We start from the raw sequence: 10755 nt of genomic DNA on the forward strand, positions 1-10755 counted from the left end.
TGGAGTTCCAGGCCAAAGGCCACCAGGGTTGAGACCCAAGAAGAGCCAATGTTTCATTCTGAGTCTGAAGGCAGGAAAAAGCCAATGTCTCAGTTTGAAGGCAGTCAGGCAAGAGGAATTCTCTCTTAGCAGGGGGAGAGTCAGCCTTTTTTTTCTATTTAGGCAAACAACTCATTGGACAAAGGCCACCAACATTGGGGATGGCAGTCTGCTTTGCTCATTCTACTGATGTAGATGTTAATCTCATCCAAAAACTCCCTCACAGAAACATCCAGAATAATGCTTGACCAAATATCTGGGCACCTCTTGACCCAGACAGGTTGACACATAAAATTTAACCATCACACCTGCAAACATTATGCACACAGTTTAGGAAATAAAGCATTACAAATGTAGTTTAAGCCCCTCCCACACATGTTTATACCTTTACTGCAGTATACACTATATTTGCATTGCATATTTTAACTATATGAATGGCATCATTCTGTATATATTCTTCTACAACTTTGTTTTTTGACTCAGTATTTGTACAGTTCATCCATGTTGATTATGTAGCTTTAGTTTATGCATTTTCACTGCTGTATAATATTCCATTTACAACTGTACTACAATTTATTAATTTAATTGTTTCCAATTTTTTGCTACTATAAACTGTGTTGCCATGGAAATTCTTACACACATCGTATTGCACACATTTCTATTTCTTCAGGAATCTACCCAGGAGTAAAGTTGATGTTTGTAGAGTCTGGATGCCTTTATAACTTTACCACATCCATCTTAACACTTGATATTGTCAGACTTTTTTTTTTTTTGGCAACCACATGAATGCAAAATTGTAGATCATTGTGATTTTTAGTTTGTATTTCTCCAACTATTAATAGAGTTGAGCATCTTTTCATGTATTTTATTGGACATTAGGGTATCCCTCTATTCCTATGTCCTAATCTTTACCCAGTCATATCATTAATCTTTTTCTCTTCGATTTGTAATAATTCTACAGTGTGGCCAAGAATGCTTTTTCAGTTAGATGATTTTCACTTGTCTTTTCCAAATTGGTGGCTTCTCTCTCTCATCACCTTTTTAAGAGCTTTATTGAGGTATAATTGACATTTAAAATTCACCCATTTTAAATGTATGCTTCAATAATTTTTGGTAAATTTAAAGATGTGTAACTATTAACAGTCTAGTTTTAGACATTTCTAATACTTGAGAACGATTCTTCCCACCCATTTACAATCAATCTCATTTTTCACCCCTTGCTGTAGGCAACCACTAATGGGCTTTCTGTGTTTATAGATTTTCCTTTTCCAGACATTTTATGTAAATGGAATCATACACTATGTGGTCTTTTGCATCTGGCTTTTTTCGCTTGGAACCTTAAATGTTTTTAAGGTTCGTTCATGCTATGGCTGTAGTAGATCTTTCTTTGTATAGCTGAGTAGTATTCCATTGTATGAGTACAACACATTTTGTTTATTTACCAATTAATGGATATTTGCCTTATATTATATCTAATGAGAAATAACTCTCATTTATATTTGTCCCCGTGTGTGGAATGTGTCCTCCCCCTGCCCCATGACTATTCTTAAGACTTTTCTCTTTATCTTTGGTTTTCAGAAATTTTACTATGACATGCCAAATATGATTTTTATTGGTATTTGTCCTGCTTGGGGTTAGTTGAACTCTTTGGACCTGTGGATTGTTATTTTTTCATCAACTTTTCAGCCACTGCTTGTTTAAATACTTCTTCTGCCTCATTGTTTCTTTCCTCTCCTTCTGGAACTCCAGTTGCATGTATGGTAGACCGCTTGCTGTTGCCCCACAGCTTGATGATGGTCTATTCATTATTTTCCACCGTTTTCTCTCTTTCTGCTTCTATTTGGAGGATTTCTATTGACCCGTATTCAAATTCACTTGTTTTTTCTTCTGCTGTGTCCAATCTTCTATTAAGCACATCCAGTAAATTTTATATTGAGATACTGTATTTTTTAGTTCCATATTTCAATTTAGCTCTTTCTTGGAATTTCCATTTCTCTTATAATAACCACTTTACACACCATGCCTATTTTTTACCTTTAAATTCTTTAACATATTTGTAATAGTTGTTCTAAAGTGTTTTTCTACCATTTCCCATAACCAGATCATCTGAGGGTCTAGTTTTCTTATGAGTCTAGGTCACAAAAACTTATGCATGAATGTTCATATCAGCAAAACAGCTGATATGAATTATTCAAAACAGCAAAAGGTGGAAACAACTCAAATGTCAATAACTGATGCTTTTATAAATAAAATGTTATATATCCATACAATGGAATATTATTTGGCAATAAAAAGGCATGAGGTACTGATACATGTTACTGAAGGAAATCAAAATATTTCACCCCACAACATATTTCTTGTATTTTGAGGTGGCTGTTCAGAGGGCCTGCACACAGAAGCAGCCCTGCAAAGATTTTTTTTTTTGTGGCGGGAAATTTGCATCTGCAGAGAAAATCTACACTGATGCAGCCAGGTTTTCTCTGAGGCTTCCCTTCTCCAAATCTAGGAAAGATTAATGAGAATCCTACACCTTTAAAGATCTGAAAGAAACCTTTACCACCTATTCTCTCTGAGGGCTGCCACCTGGGAGATTTCAGCTCTCTCACAAGACCACCTTGCCGGCCAGGCCTCCTCTTCACCCGCTCCATGACCTGTCTCCCCTCTAGAACTTGATTTGCCACCAGAACCTGCTTCTATCTGAGCTCCGAGGTCCCATCCTTTCTGTAACCTCAAGATGGCGTATAAGCTTCTGAACCCCATGGGGGGATTTGAGGCAATCACTCTGTGATTCCACCCCGTGTGCATGTTAATAAATTTGTTTGCCTTTCTTCCGATCTGTCTTTCGTCAGTTGATTTCTCAGCGAACCTTCAGAGGGAAAAGGGGAAGTTTGCCTTTGGCCCCTGTATTACGAAATGGATGAACCTTGAAAACATCATGTTAGTAAGAGAAACCAGACACCAAAGACCACGTGTTGTATGATTCCACTGATATGAATTGTTCAGAATAGGCAAATTTATAGAAAGCGGAAGTAGATAAGTGGGTGCCCAGGGCTGGGGGAAAATGGGGGAGTGATTACAAATGGGTTCAGGGTTTCTTATTAGGTTGACGAAATGTTCTAAAATGGATTATGGTGGCAAAACTGTAAATATGCTAAAAACCATTGAAATGTACACTTTAAATGGGCAAATTATATGACATGTAAATTATATCTCCATAAAGCTGTGTTGTTGTTTTGTTTTTTTTTTAAGAAATTTCATTATGTATTGTATGTCTGTATGGGCTTCCAGCAGCTCCTCTAACATTCCTGGAGTGACCAGACCAGGAGTGACTAAGGAATCACGATATGGCTTTTTATATCACCTGACTCTGCTCTTCCTTCCTTCTCACTTACTACGAGCCAGATACTACCCTAGGCACTGAGCACATGGAAGTTGGCCAAGATCTAACCCTGTCCTAAAAAGGTTCACAACCTCATGATCCTCCTTAGCCCTTTGTAGCAAAGGAAACTTGTTGGGACCACTTCTATATATCCTGAGCTATGAAGAATAAACCTAATCTTTCTAAAGTTAAAAAATCTGCACTTAAGGGGGCTTAGGTGATGGAGCTTCAGTGCTTACAAGCAAGTGAAGAACACTTGCAGCTGTGTATTCCTTCTCCCCTCCAGGCTGGATCACAGAACAGAGAAGGAAGTAAGTTTCTTCTTCCCATCTGGGTCTCAGGGCCCAGCCATCGTGTCGCTGGACTCTCACTAGTGAGACACTCAGCACCTGCCAGGTGCGCAAGCTTGAATGCCCACGTCCCTGGCTCACGCGTCCTTTCCTATAAGGTTGGTGATTGACATGGACCATGCTGGGCATTCAGATCCTGGTGCCACCACCGGTTTGGGGCCCTCAACCTCTGCCGTGGTCCTTGTTCTCACTCCCTGTTCATCTCATGTCAAACTGCCTTCTAACCCAGGCTGTATCTTGCCTCTGTCCAAGCTCTTGTTCCCGCACGATGACTGCTCCCCGCTTCTGTGTTACTCCAAAGCCCATAACTGCCATGTGCCGTGGTTATTTGTGTGCGCCCCTTACCTCTCTTGCTACTCTACAGCTTCTTGTCAACTGCTGCTTCCTGATTTTGCCCTGCCCTCTGCTGCTCTCCAAGACTCAGCTTGGATATCGCCTCCAGTTATTCCTGCCACTTGCTATGATGATACAAAATCAGTTCTTTGCCCTCTAAGGATCAGTCTCGGCAGGCCCTTCCCAGTGACCTCTAGTCCACTGCCCTGGCCGCCCAGCTGTCTCCGTCTCCCCCTGGGCATCTGCTTCTGTAGACGTCGCCCCTTTTCTCAGAGAAATGTTTTTCATACGTCTTAGTGAAGATGACACCGTGACTACTTCTGAAACCTTGTGTTTTCTCTTAGTAATGTCCAGTCTGTAAAAACTGCTTTCTTGCTCAGAAAATGCACCTCCGAAGGTTTTATCAGTGAATGTGTCCACCTGAAATGACCTTCTTGCTGGCAGCAACTTGTGTTTTCCCCAAATGGCTGCAATAACACCTGCTATTCCACACGCTCTTCCAGAACCTTTCCACTCCTGCATCAAGAGGTGGAGTCTATGTCCACTTTCCTCAAAACTGGGTGGCGTTTTCTGACTGTCTCAACTAGTAGAGCACAGGGGAAGTTCTGCTATGTATGAGGTTAGGTTTCAAAAGGCAAGACAGCTTTCTCCCTGCGCTCTCCGGACACGTGCTCTTGTGAGCAGCCACCATGCCGTGGGGCAGGCCAGGCCCACCGAGGCTCCACATGCAGGTGTTCCGGCCAACGGCCCCGGCTGGGATCCCAGTCGGCAGCCAGCATCAGACTCCAGCCACCGGAGTAGGGAAGTCCTCGTGATGAATCCAGCCAGCCGTCATGTGACTGCGATCACAGGAGAGATCCTGGGCAAGAAATATTTCCCTGGGCTTGGTAAACCCCCGGACCATGGGACATAAAAACAAGCGACTGTTGTTTTAAACTACTAAGTTTGGGATGCTTTGTTACACAGCACTGGATAACCAGAAGACTGTCCATCTCCACATGTTACAGGCCTAACACCCCTGTGGCCCAGCTCACTGGCACGTCACCTCTCCTGTGAGCCTTCCCTGACCCCTGCAGTGCAGTTCCCTGCACCCCAAACTCCCAGCGCCCTGACTGTGCCAGGCTCCTGGCCCACAGCCAGACGCACACGGTACCTCCCCCTCCCTGTAAAGTCCCGATCCATAGTTTCCTGGCACCCAGCCCAGTGCTTGGCACATCGTGGGTGCTCAGTAAAGGTTTTCTCTGTCTGTCTGGACGGCTGATAGGGATGGGATCTCAGGGAGAGCACGTGTGCCAATGGAGACAAGAGGGTCCCGAGCTGCAAAACAGCTTCCGCTACCCGCCAACGCCTTTTTCTCTGACCAGTGTCCCGGGAAATTTTTTGCATCTCTGCCAGGAAGCTAGGATATCAGTCGGAGTCAAGAGAACTTAAGTGTCAAGTGATCCTTGGGGAGGCGGGGGGCGAAACATTGTCTAAGCTGGGGGCTTCCTTACGCTTACGGAGCGAGCGTGCGGCCACTGCGGCGGCCGAGAGGTGTGTTTCGCAAACTCGCCAGCAGGTGGCGGCCTTACCCGCGGTTCCGCGCAAACGGCGGCTTTGCTCACGCCGCACTCACGAAATTAGCTAAGCACCTCCTGCTCCGCGTAAGGCCGCGTGTGAGCCACCAAGAAGGGTGAGCCACGATTCCTCCCCTGCAAGACCTTCAGGTCTAGTAAATTCTGTGTTGCTTGAGCCTGTCTCCGGGTTGAAATGGCTCTCCGAAAGTCATCCAATCGTTTCTTCTGTCTCAGAGCGTAATTTCATACTGTCAACCCTGCTGGGCCGGAGGTGTCCGGAGCTTGCCTAAGTCTGGTTAATCCGCTTCCCTGCTTTGGGTAGACCGGCCGGATGGTCACGCGGAAGAGCGGAGAAGCAAAGGTGGGGTGTCCTAGACCACGAGTACAGGGAAAACAGGTTTTAAAGCGGGAGGGAGGCAAACTGATCCATCAGGAGCTGGAGTGCTTGCAGCGGAGCCTGTCGGAAAAGACTTTCCTCCTGAGCCATCCACGAGGCCCCCAGAGCCTTGGGGCTGGGGCTAGTGGCACTGTGCACAGCCGGGCTCCCTGGGAGCTCCCTGTTCCCTGCCGTTGCCCTGGCCTCCCCGCTCCCCCAGCTTCCCCTCCCCCACACTCTGCCTGCAAGGGCCTTGCACAGTTGTGCCTGTTGTGCACAGAGCTGGAACACAGAGGCCGCCGCAGAGGGAGTGGGAGGGAAGTGGCCCTGTGTGGCTGTCAGGCTCAGGGGAGGGGAAGAGGAAGCGGTCATTTAAAAACCTATCCAGACAGTTTCACAAAGTCCCTGAGGACCCAACGCTGAGCCACCCCCTGCATTTCTGAATCAAAGTCAGAGCAGGTTTCCGGACAAGGAGCCCCCTCAGCAGCGCTGGGCTCCTTCCTGGATGGAGTCCCCCTTCCTGTCTTCAGGCATTTGCCTTTTCTGGCTTTTTTATTTATTTATTTATTTATTTTTGCCTTTGGTCACCATGGTCATTTTTCCAGCAAACCCTGAGAGATTCTAGGATTCCTCCTTGGGAAACACGAATACAGGGACTGTAAGAGGGTTCCGGTGAGCAACGCGGGGCCCGCTCCACACACCCCCCTTTGAGTGGTCTCCTCACGGCAGAACAGTCCGGGACCAGGAAGAGCAGGGGAGGTCGCCTGTGTGGATAGGTGGGCCTGTTCCTACGCCCAGGGGCCCACAGGGATGCCACGCAGTGAGCACGACACCTTCCCCAAGAACCTCCGTTTCTCTCAGCAGTAAGTGATTCCAAACAATACCTTGTTATGAAGCTAAACACAGCTATGTGTGAAGGAGAATGCAAAATTCAAACAAATTTTTATAACAAAACCTAAGACTTCAAGGACTGGGAGTGGGCCGATTCTGCCAGGATTTTGAGTTCCTCGGGAGGGACGCGTTCCCCGCTCTTTGCTGTCACAGGGACCTGAATGGAAACTTCGGGAACGCTGACGGAGAACAAGCTGCCATTTCAACGTGAGGACAGCTGAGGCCTGGGTCATGGTCCTGCCCCCACTAAGTTAGTTACTGATCTGAGCCTCGGTTTCCTCCCATGCAAAACAGAGGGGGAAATAGCACATCACGCAGTGACTCTGACGACCGCAGGTGACAACTGTGTAAAGTGCCTGACAGGCAGTAGGAGCTCAATGATTATTTGTCATCAATAATAGTGTTTTGAGTCATTGTTGACAGAGCTGAGACTCCAAGTTTAATGCTGGATTCTTCCAAAGCCTACAGGCCCCTGGTGACCTAAGTGGCCTTGCTCTTCCCCGGGGTGCATGTCAGCCACGCACTGGCCGTTCCCCACTCCCTGGGAAGCATGCAAGGCGGTGTCTGTTGACGAACATTCTAACCTGCGCAGTGAGGCCTTTATTCCCTGACCCTTCGTGTTCCCCAAATTCATTTCTTTAGCTCTACAGAATCCTCTACGCCTCCAAGAAGAACTTGGGGGAACAAGTCACACGTTTTCCGGGTGTGGGAAAGGGGAAGAGATACCAAACGCTTTGGCACGAGAGGGATCAGTACTACCTTAGCAGGGAGTCCTAAACGCCTTAACCTGCCAGCGCTGGCCTTTCTTGGTCCCACCGCTCACTTTCTTCCCCAGGCACCAGCACCCCTCCCAGGCCACCTGTGGCTCAACAATGAGACGCACGTGCATGTCCTTGAAATCCTCTCTCCCTTGGCCTCCACTCCATGAGTTTCCTCCCTACGTCTCTGGTCATTCCTGCTCAGTTTCCTTTGTGGTCTCTCAGCTACCTGCAAATGATGTCCCTTGGGGTCCTGAGCCTGCTCCTCTTCTCAAGCTCTCTCTAGACTGAAGACCCTCAAACCTCTATCTCCAACCCTGGCCCCTCTTTTGCTCTATGTCCTACTGCCTATGGGACAGTTCCACTTGGATGTTCCACAAGCACCTCAAAGCCAATGAAACTAAATTCGCCATCCCTCCCTGCCCTCAACTGCAGCTGGTCCTGAATCACCTACCTTAGTGAGTTGCCCAACCCAGAAATGAGGAGCCATCCCTCATTCCTCTCCTGCTTTCTGCTGCCTCTGCCCTCCACGACGATGGATGGATGGAGAGACAGACAGACAGATGGCTGAGTGGATGGATAGATGGATGGATGGATGGACAAGTGAGAAATCTCTGGCCCAGACGGGATCTCTGATGTCTCTGGGATGGTGGCCAGAGCTAAAGCAGCCGGATTACTGTACTCTTCCCTCGGTCTCACATTCAGAACCCCCTCACCTGGGATCAATAGGAAAAAGAAAGATTTTGCAGCAGGAAGAGAGAGAGAAGATACGACATCAGAACGCTGATGAGGGAGGAAAGGGAAGAGAAGAAGCCAGAGAAGGTGGCAGAGGAAGTTGGAGGGCAGGAGTCCTACTGCCGGCCTGTAACGCACCTGAGTACTTCGTCAGGGGTAACCACTGAGGACCAACCCAGAGGCAGTGGACAGGAGAGTGTACAGAGAGGACATGAGGATACTGAAAACTTTAGACATTTGTGAGAGTCTAGAGAAGCAGCCAAGCTCCCAAGTGTGCCAAGCCTTCTAGAACCCCCAGCAGAGAATCTCTTGGTGTACACTCTGACTTCTCTCTGCAGATGCGGGTGCTGCTGGCTGGGGGAGCCAGTCTAGGCACAGTTATATAAGTGAGGTCAGCCAGAATGTGTATTTCTGCCCTAAGGATGTCCCAAGTATGTGGCCTTTCTGTGATTTCAACATCAGGCTATTCCTGTTTGCCTGGTAGACAATGCCAGCATCCCCTTTGACTTGACTCAGTCCCAGAGTCCTTCCTTTCCCGCCGAGTCTTCTTTGCCTACAAATGGGCTAAGCCCAAGCTCAAGTGGTTGGCAGCATGCAGGGAGGGCAACGTAACCAACGGGTGTGAAGTTCTGGAAAAACAGCAGGCAGAGAGGTCCTACACAGGTAAAGGTTGGCCTCCTTATCTGCAGCGCTGCCCAGACAGCTGCAAAGACATGTGCACGGACAGTCTTGGGGTGAACAAGCAAGGTGGCCATTGACCTGGATTGCCGAGACAGTCCTGCTGCCTTAGTGTAGTCATGAATACTACATTATACTACTCCCTATCAAAAGCATTCCGGTTCGGATGATTACTGTACAGCCACTCTATTTACAAGGCACTTTAAGACCCTCTGGGGGAAACCCAGGTGTGACTGTAGTTATTGCTCTCTTTTTCCTGGACCTTCCCTAAGGACCTTTCGCAGCACAGGTTGGCATGTCCTCACAGGGAAATCTATCAACAAGCCCACAATTCCAGAGAAGACAAACCCAGACCAAAGAAGGAAATGCAGGAGTTTGCCCTTTTGTAAGATTTTGGGCAAACTCCAACACTCATCTCTCCAGGAGACTAAGAACCGAAGGGAGAGGGGGAAATCCCAGGTGATCACCACCTTTGGGCAGCAGGCCCGTGGTCTCTGACATCGATTGCAGTTCTACAGTTTCATGCACCTGTTTACCTATTGCTTGCTCAGTGCAGGAATGACCAGGAATTCTTCCGGCTTCTGCTCTACGTCTGAGCTGGGTCAGATGAAGATGGCCCAATCTGCAAGCAGCACTGGTTGGGTGCCTTGTTGATACGATGGGCCTGGCGAAAGGAAAGATGTTTTTTATGGTAGAAAGCAACGACAACCCTCATAAATACTTCATCGTCTGGATCATAAGATGCTTAACTTTACGCCTGGAAGAAAGTTAATTCAGCAAACTGGGGCTTTAAATGAAGTCTGTGGGGGCCTGAGCCCTGACACCTGCCCAGGGTGGAAAATGTGACAGCTCTATCTATGGGTGACCTGGGGTGAGGTGGGTGACTGGCTGCCCAGTAACCCTCCAGGGCCTCATCCCCAATATACTGAAGGAGGCTGCAGTACTTCCTTCTGAGAATGCTCTAGATGGCAAAAAAGCAATAGAAACGTACACACACGCACACCCCCATGCAACACACACAATCACACTGAAATTTAGATTCAAGATCTGAATGTGGTTTATTTCCCATCACTGTCTGTATGGGGTGAAAATAATGTAATTCAACCCTCGAGAATAAAACATAATACCAGCCCGTTTCCCTTTGGTCTTAGAAATAAAGCAGACAAGTTACAAAAGACTACAAACCGGTACCTGGTGCTTTGTTTCCAGAGGCTCTCACCCCTTCTTTGCTTCTCCTGTTCCTGGGAACATCAGTCTCTCTTGCAGTGTCCCCAAATCCAAATTCACACGTCCCAAACAAAGGGCAGTGCTCCTTGCTTGGAGCAGGGCAGGACTGGCAGGTGGGGAGGAGGAAGAGAAAATGGTACCTTCCTTTAGAGCTTGTCTCTGTTCCTCTACCTGGGCCCTCCCTGCCAAAGGGCCGGGGAGCTCCTTGTCTGTCTAGGGCACTGGGTTTCTGGGCTGTTTCCCTGCCAGGAAGCGGGTGGGGTCTCTCCTTTACCCGGGCAGCAGCTCTGTGGGCTGTGAGCTTCTCTGCCCTCTTGCATGCCCCCACCGGGCACTCAGGAGGGCTGGGACCTGGGCGAGGGGGTCGGGGTGGCATGCCCACTGCTAACTGCCCCAGGGCAGCTTGGAGTGGCCTGAGCCTGTGTCTGTCGTG

This window comes from Eulemur rufifrons, chromosome 27 (assembly GCF_041146395.1).
Source record: "Eulemur rufifrons isolate Redbay chromosome 27, OSU_ERuf_1, whole genome shotgun sequence".
Taxonomy (NCBI): domain Eukaryota; kingdom Metazoa; phylum Chordata; class Mammalia; order Primates; family Lemuridae; genus Eulemur; species Eulemur rufifrons.